This window comes from Manacus candei, unplaced genomic scaffold, assembly GCF_025592945.1.
Source record: "Manacus candei isolate 608988 ecotype Guabito, Panama unplaced genomic scaffold, ASM2559294v1 h1tg000036l, whole genome shotgun sequence".
NCBI lineage: Eukaryota > Metazoa > Chordata > Aves > Passeriformes > Pipridae > Manacus > Manacus candei.
The window spans coordinates 545,367-563,591 of record NW_026138084.1 but is presented as its reverse complement, the minus strand read 5'-3'; the positions used below and the strand labels follow the sequence as shown (position 1 = coordinate 563,591).

Sequence of the window (18,225 nt, the reverse complement as noted above, 5' to 3'; positions counted from 1 at the left end):
CCCCATCGCAGAGCCATGGAACTGGGCCTGCTTGGTGATGTTGATATGATCCTGCACTTGATATGATGCTGACTTGTCAAGGCAATGCTGGAGCTTGCTCCTTCTCCGTGCAGCTACAAGGTCTGCTGACATGGTAAGGACATGCTGTACCTTCATTATCCAGGAATGCTGAGCAGTGCAGGCACAAGATGGGACTGAAGGGAAGGACTGAAGGCAGGACAAAGTAGCTACTCCCAGGCACGCATTTTCCCAGACACCTTTCCTTCTGCCCACCGCAGAACCAGGAGCATAGGGCCAGGGGAAGCATCCCAGCGTGGTTGCCCTAGAAATCACTCTTCCTCTGTGGCCGATTACGGCACCACTTCGGCAAGAACCAGTGAAAGTGAAGTCTCCCTCCAGCTGCGTCTAATCCAATTGCTCAAGCACACAATCACATCACTGGGCTGTGGTAATTAATCACCAGCAGCATATTAATGCCACTGAGCCCCAGCATGCAGAAAGCTCAAGTAACTGTTGTGCAGTACTCGACTCCAGTTAAGAAGGTATTTAGGAGTTAGGATGAATCCCACTTACCTGATTGCTTATTTACCAATATCCTCATTAAAGGAAGCATTAAACAAGTGGCCTTTCTCTAAGGAAGCAAACTCAGACTTGGCTAAGAAGAGCCAGTGCAACTTTCCAGAGCAGGGAAGAGCTTTCTTCTCTGCAAAGATCTCCTGTGCGTGTTTCCACAGGAGGATCTCTGGGCAAGTCCCGTCAACTACCGCGCGCCTGCGTGTCAAGGCAGAGAGCAGCAGGAATGATGAAATCCAGCGTCCCAGCCAGGCACACAAAGATGGCACTCAGCCGTACGTGCTCCCGGGTCCAGAACACGACAGCAGGCACCCCTGGTGCCAGCCTGGCAGCACGGCCCAGGCAGAGGCGGTTGGTGCTCCGCACACGTCTGCGCTGGGTTAAAGCAACCTGGGAGGGGGGCAGGAGGGAGAAACAGCTTGGAGGCAGCGTGTCTGAGCAGAGCAGCCCACCACCAAGTTATGAACTAACAGATAAAGTCTCATCAAGACCAAGAGCATGTTAGCCTGAGACATCCCACGGACAAAGAACACTCTGGAGCGTGAAATTTAGGAAACAGTAAGAGTTTTTGTGCCTGTCCCGCTCCGGACGTACCCTGAAACAAAGGCAGCAGCCCTTCCAACAGCCTATGCTATGGGCTATGGGAACTGCTGCAAATGGCTCTGGGGGTTATTTCCAGATGACTATTCACAGATGATCCAGGCTTCAGACTCTGCTGTGCCCAGGATGAGTTATGGAAAGGGATGTACAGCAGAGCAGTTACACAGAGATGTACTGGTCACAGACTAAGGGCAAGCAGCTGCCATGAGGGAATGGGTCAGGTGGAGGAAGAAAGATTCACCTTAAACTATCTCCCTGCTCCGCAGTGCTCAGAGTGATGACATCCTGTCCCGCATGGCACTAACCAGGCACCTGTGGGGATGGTGGCTTTATATTAAGGCTGGATGTCTCACTGAAAGACAAGTTCATGTACAAGTTTCTGGCTTAATGCTGCACTCGCAGCTGCCTGCTCACAGCCACGCGTGCATCAAAACCAAAGCAGCAGAGATCAGACTGCAAGAGACCTGCCCGACTGGGGAGCTCCAGACCAGTGCTCCTGAGGCTCCAGGAGCCCCTTCCACCCTCTGTCCCCCACAGACATCAACAGCTGGTCACCCCAGACACCATCAGCCCAGGAGGTACCAACCAAGCCGTACTCAATTTCACCCTAAAGCTGCATTTCGACAGGCTCTAGCACAGCTGTGCCCACCATGTATTGTCACCACACCAAAAGCCCAACAGAAGTGACACCCAACCCAAAGGACATACGCACAAAAGAGCTGCCTTTTTCAGCCTCGTCCCTTCTTGTATTTCTGCACTGCTCATCTCCAGCACATCTGGTGTCAGTAACAGGAAACCCTGACACTGAAAAACAATCTAGGGGGAAAAAACAAACCCAAACAAACTCGAAACAGCCGTGCTAAAAATGTGTGCTGGCCAGGGAAACAAGCAGCACCCTCCTACTGATGGGGAACTCGGCTGTGAACTGTCACCAGCTTGTTGCTCTCAAGTCTCACAGGCAGCTTTGTGACGCTTGTGAAGGAAGTGGTCACAGCCACAGACACCTCGCAGTGGCTTTTATTCTGCTAGAGCAAGCACCGAGATATTTAACTTTCCTGTAGCTGACAGGAAGCTTTCTGCTAACTTCTTTTATCTTTTGCTTGAAAACTACGGTTCTGAGATGGTGAGAAAACATGAGAAAAGTATAATTTCTCTTTTTTTAACCTGTATTGCATCTGTTTGTCCAGAAGCTGGGCTACTGTACTGCCCTTCCCAGCTGGGGATTCCACTCCCAAAGACTTCTTGCCCTGGAAGAGGACATACTCTCAGTACCCCTCCCTCCACCAAGGACTGTGCAGGTGAGGAAGCAGCCCCAGCAGCCCAAAAACCCTCGGCCAGGGGCACTCCTACAGAGGTACACGTGAAGGGCAATGCAGAGCAGCAGCAGAGGCACAAAGGACACCAGATCCTTTTGCCAGCTGGACACGGAGCATGTTTTTTCTTCCCTGCAGAGCACGCTTACCCTGCAAAGTGAAGTAGTAAAACTTCTAGAGGCAGCACCTTCCCCAGCCTCCTGCAGCCCTGGGGAGGCAAGAGGAGCGAGTATGGTACCCACAAGTGCCTCTTGACTGTGCATCTTGCACAGTGACCTGACAGATTTGCTGCAAGACCATCCAGATGTCCCCCTTCTTGCCCATCCTGCTCCAGTGGCCCCTTGCAGCCTGTGTGTGCTATTTGTCCTGTGCTCAAGCCATGCCTCGAGTGTCTGGCTGGGCCTGTCCCGCAGCAGTGACCGGCAGCTGCAAATTTTGGCCAGGCATCACTTCTGACTCCTTGATGAAAGTTTCAGCAACCACAATCAATCCCTTCCTCCACTTTGTTATTCCCAGACAGCCAACTCAGATCGTATCTTCAAGTGCATTCAGTTGAAAGGAAACTCAGATATTATCTTCCCAACTATTTAGAAGGCCTCAGAGATCATTTTTCCCCTGTAATTACAAACATCGCAGCCAGGTAGAACTGCCATTGTTTGCTGCTACCAGCCAGGAAAAATTAGGATATAAACATCCACCAACAAGCCAAAGCAGGGGGACACCTTCAGCAGTGCCTTCCCACACCTCTTGTGTCCTGTGAGCAGGCCCCACCTCAAAGGAAGGCTAGCAGAGAAGAGTAATGGGAATCAAATGCATAAAATGGATCCCTCCAGGAGGAAGTTGAGAAAGAACAATGTGGGATGCACTGGGGCACTAGGGAGATGGGGAACAAGAGCCCATGCTCTCCTCCAATAAAAAGACCAGAAGCCAAACTAAACCAAATCAGGCTCAAATCGAAACAGAATGGGTTTTCTCAAGGACCCAACGGGGCTGTGAACATGAATGTTAAAACCTCTTGTGGGTTTAAAAAAAAAAAAAAAAGGGGTGGGACAGGACAATTTTATAGAAGGCAGAGTTACCAAGGCAGCGTTTCTGGCTCAAGCAGCACTTGATCCCGGGGATGGCATTCAGGGAAATGATGACTCGCATTCCTCCCCAGGCATCTTCTCCCGGCTGTTACTGGAAAGGGCATATAGGCTAAATATACAGCTGCAACAGGGTAGAGCAAGGGCCTGCCTGCCTCGGGGCACGCACTGTAAAGTGGCTCTGGCTTCGTTTGGGTTTCCAGCCAAAGCAAGCCCCTAAAAACTCTGCTTATAACTCCTGGTTTTGTCTGGAAACAGAGTGAGAGTATATAAAAATCCTAACATTTAAGTCTATGTTTAAGGGAATGTAAGCTAAACCTAGTATTAAAATCCACAGGAAATTAAACGACAAAAGTTTATGGAAAAAAAAAAAAGATGGGACTAAGATATCCTTCCATACAAATGCCATAAGAATGCATATTTGAAGATAAACACAACAGATGTGTGTATATACATACACACACACACACTCACATACAAACCCTTCATAAGTTTCCAAGATTTAGTAAAAAACAGAACTCAAGGCACCAAGATAAAACAGGGATTTTTGACCCCAGCTTTCTCTCTTGTAAGGAAAATTTTGTATCATGCTGAATTTGTTTGTTGTTCATTCAGCAATGAAGACTATGGGGTTGCAGAAAAGCATTTCAGCAGAAGCCACCCCGCGGGAGAGCCGGGACAGAGGACACGGGGCTGGCAGCTGAGGCACCCGGCGACAAGGCAAGAGAGCACACGAACACAAGAAGCAAGATGTCACTTTTCAAACCCGAGGACTACAAGGCATGAGAGCCTGATCTTGTCTTCCAGAGCAGGCAGGTTGTTCCCCCAGCAAGCACCAAAGGACATGTGCAGGAGCAGCTGGCGTGACAGTCACCACTGTGCGTCCTGTCCCCTGGTATCACTCACCATCCACCAGCTGTTCCAAGGCTAATTCACACCCATTAATGACCTTTGATAGAAGTCACCGAGCTGGAAAGTGGATTTCTATCAAAGAGCAAGTTTCTGCTGCTTCAGAAACAGGTTTAAACCAAGCCACCATCACCAACGGGCGACTGCAGCCTTTGCCCCATGCTCCAAAGGGACAAAGCCATCCCCAAGCCTCCAGCAGCACCTGAAATCTCAGCCTGGAAAAACACTCCCTCCCTAAGCTGCTCAGCTGTAGCGTGCAGGAGATGTTCTCTACAGCTGTAGTCATGAGCACTGAAACCAATGAGCCTAAAAAGATTTACATCTCTTGCTTGATTTCTTAATTGAATTAAAGGCTGAACAAAACCCGTTATGAGGCTTCACAGAATCCACATGGAAGAGAAACAATGAATATCCTAATTGGAGAGGAAGCTTCCATGGGATATCTTGTCTTATTAAGTACTAAAGAGTCCACACAAAAAGACAAAGACCCTGAGGGATAAACTCCCAGGTCCAGCAAGGCAGGAAATTTGGAGTTTCTGCCATGGTTTGGCTTTTGGAGCACATTACATGTTGAACGGGTCACACAGAGGAGTGAGGTGAGCTTTGGTCCATCCTTCGAGCCAAAACTCCCACCTGTCTGCCTATTTTTTTTTGTTATTGTTTTGTTTTGCTTTGAATAAAAAAGGCATAAAGCTCTTTCTGTCAACTTAGCAAGCAGAAACTACCAGAGGGGTGAAGGACACACTGAGGGGCAGAGCAGTTCTGCAAATCAACTTTTTAGCAAACTTGATCAAACTTCCAAATCCTCTTCTGAAGGAAACCCTTCCAAGCCTACATCTCTGGCAGGACCCTTGCCTGTGTTTTGACATGCTTTTTTCATCACTAGAAGAGCATTTGGGCTTCCTTAGGACACACTTGCACCATGGCCACCAGGCAAGCGCTGGCTTTAATGGTACTGAAGCGGGAGCACCAGGGTGTGGGCAGCTTGGGCAGGGCATCCTCCAGTGCCAGGAACACACAGCCCAAGGGCTGCAGGCACCAAACCCAAATCTGAAAAGAAGAAAGTCTTGGTGGAGATTTCATACTCCAGAATCACCTCAAAATGCTGTTTGGCTGGAGTGCTTTGCGGAGACGCAGCCACATTCCAAGGGTTTATAATCACCTTCTGGGTATTCCACAAAATTCCTCAGATAATGAAATATTTCGAGGAGGTCCTCAAAAGTGTTCAAGCACCATAATTTCCTACAGGTTGATGTCACAGCACCAGGGTTGAGGCACTGAGCACAGGAATGGAAGGCAAGGCTTTGGATCTCTCCCCTACCTGCCAAGGACCTGACTGCCAGGCACAGGATCTGCTGATGCTACCAAGGGGAGGCAGAGCACAAACAGCTGACATTAAGCGGAGACAGGAACCAAGGGAAGCAGCACCAACAAAAAGCCATTTTCAGCACTCCAGTTGCGTATGCAGCAGTATTTATGTTCTTTGTGGCAGCGTAACTAAGGGTAGGGACATTCTGTTTAGAAACATCCCGCTGTTCCATCAGCTTTACCACCCCACCCTGCAACTCCAAGCCAAGGCATTAAGATTCAGCTTTATGGAGTTGCTCAGCCCTGATTTATTACTCAGCCAGCAAGACTGCCATAGCTCTTCATTTAAATATATTTACCCCCCAGTGATTGATGCAGAGCAGCCAGGGCATCAGCCGTGGACCTCCAACTTCTAATGTTTCTCATGAAAACTATTCTAAACACTTCTTGGCAGAACGAGATAGAAATGTTCCAACTTTAACCATCAACCATAAAATGGGAAAGCTGCGAAATGAAGCAGCATTGCTCCCATGTCACAGAAGCAGAGAAGTTTCTGGAGGAGGAATTAACTCCCTGAAGATCAGCAGTTTCCAGCTGGGCAATGCATTCCCTTAAACTTGCAGAAATTCAGGAGTCACCAAAAGCCATCAAATGAACAACCTCTTTCTGCAAGTGCAAATCTTTATAGGTTCCATCTCCTCCTCTCAGAGACCAGGAGCAAAGGGCTGCACTGCATCAGCAACACTGTCTGCTCTTCACAGTCACCTCTGGCCCAAGTTGGCCTTCACACAGTATATCCAAAAGCATCACATCTCCAACACCACAAGCTTACCAAGGCAGAAGGACAGCGCATGGCCTCACAGGTCCATCTGCTTCCCAATTGCTCTGGTGCAAGAAGACTGATTTAAATTAAAAAGCAAAGATGAGCACCTCAAAAGACCAGACACTAACAGAGTCTGCATCACATTCCTGCTGCATTAATTTCACTGCATTATATTTGAGCTAAATTATCTTGTTTACCTGTAGTCTGTAATTAAAAAATAACCCTCATCTGGTTTTGACCATGGCCTCTGTGGCTTCAGCCAGGAGCAGGGAAGACTGGAGCTGCTCATCATAGGTCCACTGATGCAGAGATAGCTCCAGCTTTTCTCCCCACCCTGCTCTGGAATTGAGAAATCAAGAGACAAGTTCAATTATTTCAAGGCGAGACAAGACTTCTTCACTGTAATGAGTATCAGTGGGATTTAGGGCTTTTTTTAAACACTAACATCCTGCCCCATCCATACGGATACAGTCACAGTGCTCAACTTCATTCCTTACACCAGGAATCATGCATTGAGGATCTGGCCAAAAAGGGCCAGAGAAACAACCGTGACAGCACAGAGCCAGCAGACTGACTAAATACTGTGCAGGGTAACCTGCTCTTCTGTGAGCAGCACAGCACCTCACATGCCAGAGAAGTTCCAAGGGTTGCTCCCAGCAATCCCCCTGCAGCAATTCCAACACAAACATCCTGCCATTCCCTGAACCCAAACTTCCACTAACAAGAAAGTCCAAAGGACTTAAAAATAGGATCAAACTGCCACCAGACAAGTTATTTAAAACTGGGACCCAAGGACAAACTGGGTAAAGAGCAATCACAGGAACAGGGGGAAGCAGAGAGACTGCAAGGACAAGACAAGGAAAACTTATGTTTTTGTTCCATAAGCAGCCACAGAGCTTGAGCAGTGTAACTTATTTGCAACAGTTAACTAGCTGGCATGGTGTCTGGTATCAGACCTCAAAAAATGGTCCTGAGGTTTAGCCACAGCAGAAAAATCCAGTAATTTTTCCCTTCTCTGTCTTGTACAGGTCAGAGGTATTGGAAGCAAGACCTGCCTGTTTATGAGGAAAAAACCCCCAGATTACAGTGTATTTCAAATAGTGTGAGCACAGGCTTCATCCATCTATTCTGACTTGCCAGACCAAGGACTGTGCCCTGCCTTCCCAGCACACTGTGTCCCACAGATTCCTAGGTGACAATCCAGATAGCTGTGAAGGGACAGCAGCACGGACTCACAGCTGCACTCCAACACTGAAGATGCCAACAGCTGTGGCAACAGGAATGAGCAGATTAAAATATGACTTTATGTTATAAAGAGATAAAAAATGGAATAAGATGGGACAGATTCTGTACCAACTTCTTTCACAGTGCAAGGAAACACAGTGGAGCACAGGATGACTCCTTCTGCAAGAATCCCAAGAATGGGGGCAAAGTCATCAGAGTTCCAATGTATGCCCCAGGAAAACAGAGTCAGATGCCATTCTGAGGCAACAAGGAAAATTAAACCAGCACTCAGCTGGGTTTTGTAATAGTTTGAGCCTCTCTGAGTCAAGCATCATCTCTTCCTGCTGCCACACATGATCTGGGCACTCAAAGCCACACTCCTCTTCATGCCTGCATTTCTCAGCCAGGTTAGGCATACTCCAGCTGTGTAATCCTGTGTCTCTATGCCCATATTTCCATTACTTGGAGCTCTGCTCCCATAGAACCGTCCTCTCTGCCTTGGGGCACACAGAGCAGAGCCCAGCCCCAGGCACAGCCTGTGCTGACCTCGGGAAAGAAATGACAGCCACCAACCTCCCAGCCCAGCAGCCACCCACAACAGTTCTCGGTGTTCCGAGAGCATGTAACAGCAGACAAATGCATTTGTCCTTAATCACTCTGAGCATTTTCTTCTGAATCCACCCCCCCAAGTCACTCTCACTTTGATTTCGGCTCAGCACTCTCCTGACCTTCAGTACTCATGTGATGCCCAAATCCTGGTAATTAGTTTAAGAGGGCATCCCATTACTAGTACCCACTGGACTATCCTTCCTGCTAAGTCACATTTCCATGGTTGCTCTTATATCCTAATAAGTCTGCAACACTCTGCAGAAAAACCTGAGGGCTCACTGCTACCAGACAGCACAGGAGAACATAAAACAGTTTAGGGAGAGCACAAGGGCTGTATGGAGAGAGATACTGAAGCACGGCAGGAAAAAGGCAGCCTTGGAGTTGCAGAGAGGCCAAGAAGCTCTGAAGGTGTGTTCAGGCTGCCTTCTCTTTACAGAGCTGCTGCAGATGTGGGGAAACAATTAAACTGCTTATCACAGTATGTCCCATTCAGGCTCCAGAGCGGGAGAGCAATTCCAATCCCCAGGTGGCAAGCGCAGCAATTAGGTACCCAATGACGTGCTCCAAAGCTTTGCTTCTGTTTAATTCAATGGTTATATAGTATTTCCTTGGCTCACTGATATTAAAAGATTGCAGGTTCAGGGACCAGCTGAGATCAGTCCTGCAGGATAGAGGTGCACCTTGGATTGCACTTGGAGGATGCAAAATGGCCCAGATGTGGGCAGGGGACTTACAAGTCATTCAGCTGAGCCAGGTACAAAGCTTGGTCACAACCACCATTTCCTCATCTGGAGGGACTAGGCTCAAAGTTTAAAAATAAAAAAACAACTACACCACAGCCAGGATTTCCACAACAGCCCACCTCTGAAGCACAACTCTGGATTAGCACTTGAGCCTTTTCTGAGCTTCATAATGGGAGGTAGTGGAAAAATGTGGTTTTAGCAGCTCAGTCCATCCCTTATAAAGCAGAGACACTACGCCAAAAATAACCTGGCTTACTAGTTACAGTCACCAAGCACTTGCTTAGCAGCTCTGTGATCAGGGAGCACAACACTGTCTGCTCCACAGCATCAGCACAGCCAACTGTTCAGAGCAAACAAATCCAGGTTACAGAACCGAGACACCTTCCACAGAAAAAAATGGGGAAAAAAAAAGCTTCCAAAGATAACAGCAATGCCTGCCACTGCAGGGTAGCAGCAGCCAGACTGCCCACTGCCCCTCAGTTATTCCTCAAGACCTCAACCAGGAACTTTGCTCATTGCTGTAGGCTGAGCCTCAGCCCCCCCCTCTCCCAACAGTATACGATGCTGCTCTTGGTCACACAGGCAACACCTGAAACCTCAAGGTTGCAAATAATGAGCTATAAAAGTCAGAATACCTGAGAATTAAGGTTGTCTGAGAGCTGGTCACAGCAAGCACCACAGTTCCCTCCTTTTCTCCACACCTACTCCAGCTTGTTCTCTCTGCCTTAGAGACAGGCAAGCCCATCACCCTTCCATGGCTGCCAGCAAGCAGCCCAGGAGAGACTAAATCCTGCTCCCAGCACTGCAATGGTGGCAGTGGCAGCAACCCCCTCCCACCCCCAGCAATGATTCAGCCCCTCTGGCCCCAGAGTGGAGGAGGTCCTGGATGGACAGGATCTGTGAAAACCAGTCTCCAAAGCACTGGTGAACTGGGAGCCTTTCAGACGCCTGTAACCTGATAAGATCCATAAGATACAGGACATCTTGCTGGGAGAGAGGAGATGGCACATCCTTTGCAAGCAGAGCCCGAGGCTGCCAGGCTGCCAGCCTTCCATCCAGCCTTTGTGCCAGTCCCAGCATCTCTCAATGCAAGCAGTTAGGGGCTGCTTGGTTTTTAAATACTGACAACCTAAAGCTTTTTAAAAACCCTTTAACTCTTGGAAATGGCTGAACTGCTTTTGCTGAAAAGCTGAAACTAAGCCTGAGGCAGGGACACAGCATGGGAAATTCGGCATGGGAAATTCCAGTGCGAGCAGTTCAGTTCAGGAGTTAAACTCGACTGCAGCGTCAGACAGTCTCTGCGGCAGGTGGTGTGACCGGTGTCACCCAGACACTCACCGTGGTGTGACCGGTGTCACCCAGACACGCACCGCTGCCCCACGCAGCCCTGCGGAGGCAAAACTGCCCCGGCAGCTAAAGTTTGAGCCTGAATCCACTCCAAATGGGAGTTAATTTGGGGAAGTCCTGCAAGAGGGAGCTCCGGCCAAATCATGGCAACTGGGAGGTGACTCCTTGGGAATGTGCCGTGGGGCTCACGGCATCTGGACGTGCATGTTCCCTGGCTGCTGCTGCTACGCCCTGCTCCGGCCCAGCCTCCACCTGATAACTCCCCTTGCAGGCAGCTCCATGGGAACACTGCTCACCAGCTGACCCACTTCCCACTGGGAGTTGGGCAGGACTGTGGAGTCGGACAGGGCAGAGGGAGCAGCCAGGACGCCGGAGCCCACAGGCCAGGACAAGGTGCTAGGCAGAATGCAGTCAGGTAGCAATGCAAATGGCACTGCGATTACCATCGCCGCCTCAACTGCTGCCTTGGCTCCAGACTCCAAACTGCTTTAAAACATGAAGGCAGCACCTCCAAACACAAGCCCCGGTTAGCCAAGGTGGTGCCCTCTGAGCAGAGTTTGAAAAGAGCCCGTTTTGCTGCTGCAAACAGGAATGTTCCTGAGATCTTTATTTTGTGCTGTGGCAGTGTCTGCTCCCTTATGCTCACTGCACTCCTTCCTTGGGAAAGCTATTCCTTTCTTCCACTGCTCTTTCACAAAATCAAGAAACAATCTGAATTAAAACTGGTAAGAGGGCTCGGGGCAGTGCCTTCAATTTTCTTAAAGATATCAACTATCTACATCAGCAGCATCCCTACTAAGGTAAAGCACTGAGAACTGGAGATGGGTGCCCCAGAGCACTGCAGACAACATTATCCACACCAGCTGAAGTAGCCAGGCAAAATACCCTGCAAGCCATCGAAGGAGAGGTCTAATAACATCACTTACAAGCCTGTATCTTCTTCTGGGCTTTCCAAGAACCAGTGCACAGAACTGGAGTGGATCAGAAGCACTGGGATAACACAACTATTCCAACACAAGCACAGCAGTGGGAACTAAAGCTTAGAGGGAAAAGCATCCATAATGTAGTTCCTGAGGCAGGTTTGCTCTGCTTGTAACACACACTGCCAACACACCCGGGAAGCTGCTTAGAGATCAACAGATAAAGCCTTTTCACCATTCAGCCTGTTATTTCATGTAAATCGGGTTGTCCTGCTACAGAACAGCATTTCCATATGAAGTGCAAGGTGCTCAAAAAACCAGGAGCAGTCACAGCAAACCACAGCTGAATCTCTTTGAACCCCCTGAAGACCAGAGGAGCCTGCTCCCCCTTTCCACAGGTGCACATCTGCAATCCAGTGCTGCACAGTCTTTTCACTCGTGATCTTCTCAAAGTATCACCACCTGACAATAGGGTTTTGTCCACAGAAATAACTCCAGACTCCTCTGGAGATATGAAGTCATGTTTTGAAAAGCAACAGTGCAGCAAATTCAATTAACTAATCGAGTCTGCCTTCTGTTTGGGCACCATGGAAGCAAGATTTCCCAAAGCCCATCCCTGAGATACAGCACATTATTGATGAGGTGTGCTGCTGCAACCCTTCTAGTGTGATCTCTAGGGTCTGCCTCTGCCTTCCCCCTTCTTTTGGCCTCCTGGAGCAAGGAGTCCTGCACAGAGCATGCCATGCTCCAGAAAATTGGGAAAACTACCCTGCTCTTGTCTTGAACCCCAGTAGAGGCTGGAGGGAGTTGCAGAGGACAAGAGTAAACCAAGCCGGAGGCAAACAGTAGCTCTTTAGAGGAATAAACCACTCGTCAGCCTGTCGTGATTGATAAGTACATCTGCCAGTCCCCACCTGCTGTTCACATTCCTGGCATTTCTTTCTGCAGCATTTTTTCCCCAACTGCTGCAGAGGAGATTTAAAGGAAGGGAAACAGGCCCCAGCTTAAACAAAATTAAGAGATATCAGGCCCTGAGCACAGCAGTTTTCTTGCATCACATCGGGGAATCTGCTGAAGGGGTTTACTGCAGGAGCCCTTGCAGGTTCAGGAACTTTTAACGGGTGTTATGTGCTCACCTTTGCTCATTCCTGCCATCATACCTCTATTAAATTCCTGGCAGATAAAGCAAAGGGCTCCAGAAAATTCTCTACAGCCTCCAGCCACTCAGCTGAAGTAATTTTCTGCACTGGTCAACCGTCCCCTAGAACACAAGGGAGGTGAGGGTGAAAACACTCAGCAGCTTCTCCAAAACGGTGATGGCTCCGCTGCCTTTCCCACAGCTGATGAGCACAGGCAGCTGGAAGAGCAGGCAGGACAGCTGTTCAGAGCAACAGCAGATATTGCTGGAAGGGCAGGAGCAGAAGTGTAGTTCTGTTTTTCAGCCCTGGTCATGGGCTGGAAGTTCCTCCTTTTCATCATTATAGTGATGGAAAACTAACCAGCACAATTATAGCAGAGGGTGGAACATGAACCTGCTTGTTGCCAGAAGAGGAAAAGGCAGCTTTGAGGAGCTCTCAGGAGTTCACTGTCTAAGTTTCCAACCCCTCTGTCAAACTAGATCAAAATTAGCTATTAGGATCAGATTTATTAGAGCACATACCCGTACTGAAATCCTACCAGGCTGGTTGCAGCAGGGAGCCAAGGCAGATAGGCTTCTGGAGCTCGGGTGCCCCAGCACCCACCTAAAGCGATTTCCTTTCACCAAAAAAATGAACTCACACACAACTGCAAACAAATCTATGAGGTTTTACTCATTTGCAGTCTTTGGGGAAAGGAGGGAGGAGGCAGCAGGAAACAAACACAGTTTTCCCCACGCCTGGAAGAGAAGCAAAATGCGAACCAGGTTTTTATTTTCAGCCCAGGGTGATTATTTCCATGGCAGGCAGCACCACTCCTTAGGGCAGAGAGCACAGCAGAGCCTTTATAAAGCAGGGAGAACACAATAGAAAACCTGACTGATCCCAGACACTTCTGAGGAAGAGCCCAGCCCTGTGGCTCAGCAAGGACACCCCAAACCACGGGAGCATCAGCCACACCTTTGCAGAGCAGCTTCCCAGACAGTTTTTGAGGGTATTTCCCAAAGCTGCCACACTCACTCCTAGGAGGGAGCCCAAAGTTAGTGGTGGTGAGGGGAAAGGGAGGGCAAGCCAGGGGTGAGCAGTGTTTGATTAGCCAGCTAATGCGTGCAGCTGTCCTCCGGTTTTACAGCCCTTGGAGGAAATTTAAACAGGAACTTTCTATAAATTAACTGCCCATAAAATGAGCATGTTTTCTCAGCACACCAGAAGGTCGAGAAAGGTCTGCTCAGCCCCCCCCTTTCCCAGGACATGGCAAACAGCTCCACAGTTGCTGTTTCTCTTTCTGAAGCAGGAGAACGTGGATTCAGCCCGTGCAGCAGCGAGCTGGTGAAAGCACGCTCACAAAGCAATCAGAGTCATTCTCCATTCACAGCAAACTAATAATTTATCTTTCCCCTAAAATCCCCAATGCAATCCAGATGTCTAAGTAGTCTTTGTCCCAGAAAGCAAACTATACCAGGGCCTTGGAAAGACAGCTCCAGCTCCGCTTGCCAAAGTCCTCCCAAGGCTGTTTATTCTGTAGGAGCAACACACACATCGATTTCAACCCCTGCCAGGTCTCGAGGCTGCAAGCGATAAGGTGGTTATACACACTCTCCCCCAACCTTTCTGGCTTCCTCTTCCTGGAGAGGATTATTTAAGAGTTGCCCTTAGGGATTTTCTGTTGATAAAAATGCACCTGACATGTTCCCAGTTTTGAAGAAACTAGGAGGATGGGAAAAGCCAGGGTGAAGCCAGTGCAGCAAACATGGGAAACAAAAGAAATAAAGCAGATTGCTCAGAGTGCATGAGGAGGACAAGTGTGTGTGTGTGTGGTCACCCCAAGCCATGGGAGGAGAGCCCGTGGCAGCGAGGACTCTGGAAAGGGCTGTTTCACAGGGGGACAGGCGGGATCATCCCAGGAAAGGAAGAAGGAGGCATTTGGCAGAAGGGCTGAATTCCTCTGGCAACAAAGGGTAAATGCACAGCTGCACCTGTCTTGGGGTAAGGGACCCAGGCCAGGTGGGGAAGGGGATCACAGCCCCCCCAGCATCCTGCTCTGGGACTGCCAGGCAAGAGCAGCAGGTTTCCTGGGACACACACACACACACACACACACACACACACACACTCAGCACAGAGCCCTCTTGGAATGCTGGTTCTCCCAATCTGCCAGCAGCAGCCCAGGGGTGCAGCACGCCAGGAAAAAGCTGTCCAAAACACCTATGGAAACGTTCGGAAGAGCTGAAAATATGAGTTTGGGGAAAAAAAAAAAACCCACCAATCAGCCATACAACTCTTCCAGGAATATTTTAAGTGTTAGTGTAGTTGCATTCCAGTCCCTGAGTATATCTTCTATAAATAACTATTTTAAGTCACTTTGTATAAAAATTCATTATATTACTCAAGTGCAGTGCAATGCTTCCCATTTCAGACCTGCAGGCTTCCAGCCAAAATTGCTGCTGATTTTTAAAACTGTGCCGTGTTACCTAGGGCATGGGGTTTTTTTTCAGGTGCTTTCCTACAAACACATTTATTCTGTATTATAACATCAGGTCTCTACCGATACATCAAGCCCTGTGGATTAACACACCTTTATTCACAACCCAACAACAATGGGTTTATTTTAAAATCTATGCGTTTTTTCCCCTCTTTTACAGGCAAACAAGCAAAAGAAAATACATCAGTAACTCTGCATGCAAAGTAACTCTCTCAAGAACTAGGTATTTTTGTCATTGACAAAGCCACAGTACGTCCCACTGGCAGCGATTTCTGGGAGCTCTGTTTGAGCAGAGCTCAGGGCTGCCAGGACACAAGTACTGCACGTAACAAGCCAACTACACTGCAGGCATGCCAAAGCTCCCCAAAGGCCCTGCTCCTCTACAGACATGGCAAAGCAGCGTGCACAGAGAACACGGATCATCCTGCGTCCTAACCTGGGTATCCTGTTGACCCACACACTTCGACCCAATCATGCTGCATTCATAGGGATATCCAGCCCTCTTGCCAAAGGGAAAACCCAGACACAGCAATCAAGCTTTTGGAAGGTTTAAAGCATTAGCAAACGGCAGGGTATGGTTGATGAGGGCTGATCCTGCAGCCCCAGCTTCCATCCCATCAGGGATACAGATCCTTGAGCACCAGATACCCACAGAACACAGCTTAACTTTCAGAGCACAGATTTCCACCACTGCTTTACAGTACACAGACATTAATATTCACAAATAAACTCAGGCCTGCTTAATCCAAAACACACAGCACTGTGGCCAAGCATGTGTTTTCTTTGGAGAATAGACCAGACACTCCGAGCCTGGCTGCCTTACTTATTTATGAAAGCCAGACTTAAGTCAACCAAACAGATAACAACCAAGCTGAAAGCCCAGTCCTCACCACAAAACCCTCCTGCTCATCACCCTGAGGTACTGCAGTCATCTCCATCAGTGAAGACATGCCTGCAGGGGTGGGTACCTGGGGCAGGTACCTGCCTGCCAGCGTTCCTCACCTCTATCAGCTAAATCAGCTTGGAGGAGCTCCGTGACTGTTCAGCAGGAATGGGGCTACATGACCCCTCTATCTCCTTTTCCATCCTTTACAGCTTAGGCTATAAATTCTTCAGGGACAGCTGTAAGCAGGAGGTCCTGGTGGAGCTGGGACCTCCGCAGGGAGCCACGGCAGTGGTTCCAGCAGCTCCGAGGTAAGGATGCTGGGTAAACCTAAAAACTGTGAAAAATGTTAATTTCTTGCAGTGGTATGCAGACTGCACCTAAGAAACTGCTTAATTGGACACGGGCAGAGGAATCGAGGCTAAAGTAGAGTGATTTGTCTCAGGGGTTTTTGTCTGGTAGTGTACTCAACACATACCATGCAATTGTAGGGGAGGTTTGGGGTGTGGGGACTTGTGAGGCCACCTGTACTGAAGTGACCATAGCAGTGGTACAGTCAGGTAAGGCTGAGACTGCCTGTGTACCAGGAATGCCAGATTTGGGTACGGATATAGCGGAGTTGAAAACGACGAGCAGAAAGTAATAAGGAGCTGTAACCTGAAGTCTGGGCAGAGAAAGGGAGAGACTGGAGCAAAGAAGAGATGGGTCTTGAAAGAGAGAAAAAAATAGAGAATAAGGTGCAATATAAAGAAAAAAGGAGAGTGAACCTTCTTCTGGTAGGAGCAGGGGCAGTTAGGGACAGCCACGACCCCAACATACCGACTGAATCCCCCAGGACAACCCACTGGACTCTCCCCCTGGTCTGTGTCCAAAAGACTTGCTGTGAGAGGGCAAACCAGGGTGGACTTGCACCCTACCACGAAGTGGCACAGGGGGGAAGGGTGAGAGATTTGCCATTCAGCAGCGGTGCCATTTGTCAGATTTAGCAGTAGTAATTACAAGCTTTAGAATCCTAAGTGTGCGAAAAGCTCTAACTGGAAATTAGTACCAGTGCTGTTTATTAGTGAATCAATTAAACAGTCAATAACTCGAGGAGCTTCTCAGTAGAGTGTTGCTTCATAATCAGCTGCAGCTCCAGCAGGCACCCCAAAGGGGCTGGATCAGCCTAGGGCTCAGTAGGATCCCCTGGCCCGGGGGTTGGGGTTGGATGCTGACCAGGCTCCTTGGTGGAGAGGTTAAGCCTGCGTGGGCAGAGGCAATCTGGGCTTGTGTTACACGTCTGCACAACACCGACCCACCACCGAAAACTGTGCATGCCACCGCCACAGCGTGAACACACCACTGGCCACGCTTTTAATAACTTCTAATAATAATCTGGGATAAAGAGCTCAGAAGTTGGAAGTGCCTGTGTAAAGCATACCTGCAATTAAAGGGACACTCCTCAACCACACCACGTCAGCAAGAGCAGAGAGCTGGCCAGGAAGGATGGGGCCTTCCACGCGTCCTCCCACTCTTTGAGCAGGACTGACCTAAATCCTTCCCCTTTCAGATTCCAGTGACAGGAGGAAAATGAGCTGGTCTCATTAATTTCCCCTCCTGCTGCCTGGTGAACTTGTCTGCAGTAAAAAAAAATAAAAAAAATTATTCAAAGCTATGCTGGTGACCTGGCAACTCAAACCTTCTGTGGAGTAAGAGGCACAAATGACCTGCTGCAGCATCGCTCTCCCCATGGCCAAGCTCTGCGCTCACCTCCCAGAGCTCCTCAAGTTATTCAGCTGTGGACTTTCTGAAGATCCAGTTAGGACACCAGCAAGGAAACTGTTCCTCTGCAGGGCAGTTGATGCAACAGAAGGGCATGTAGTCCATGGACAGCTGGTGGCTCAGAAGGGACTTCTCTGATATGCAGGAGACCCTGAGACTGCCATTCTGCATGACACAGGCAATGCCACCAGCTCCTCCCTGCAGCTTCCTCGGAGCCTCACTGGAGCCAAGTACTCCAGGACACCCTATTTTCCTGTGTTTTCCAGAGTTCAAGTTGATTTTTTAATCTGACAGTAACAGTAGACGCCTATAAAAAAACCCCACAGTGTCCTGAGCAGCTCCAGAGTCTAAAATAAACATGCCAAGTCCTGTTTGTGATGGAGTAAAAATAGCTTGTTTCTCATACCTTCCCAGGACCTCTGCTTCATACACAAAAGCTTTACAGGTTAACTACAAAAATATCAGCTGTGCAAGGATTGTCTTGATTTGAGCTCCGCACTGTTTCAAGA

At 48.9% G+C, this 18,225-nt stretch overlaps 1 protein-coding gene across 8 annotated transcripts in view; it reads right to left on the bottom strand.

Annotated features, from left to right (window-relative positions):
- Positions 1-18,225, bottom strand: part of DAG1 (dystroglycan 1) — a 49,857-nt gene that overhangs the window by 19,514 nt on the left and 12,118 nt on the right. The window contains exon 1 of one of the 8 annotated variants that reach the window (XM_051793160.1): positions 16,075-16,096. The exons of 6 other annotated variants lie outside the window; for them this stretch is intronic. The gene's annotated coding sequence lies outside the window, so the exon portion shown is untranslated. Of the gene's footprint in view, positions 1-573; positions 1,800-16,074; positions 16,097-18,225 lie in introns of those variants that run through there. One more of the 8 variants, XM_051793159.1, reaches the window with a different exon arrangement.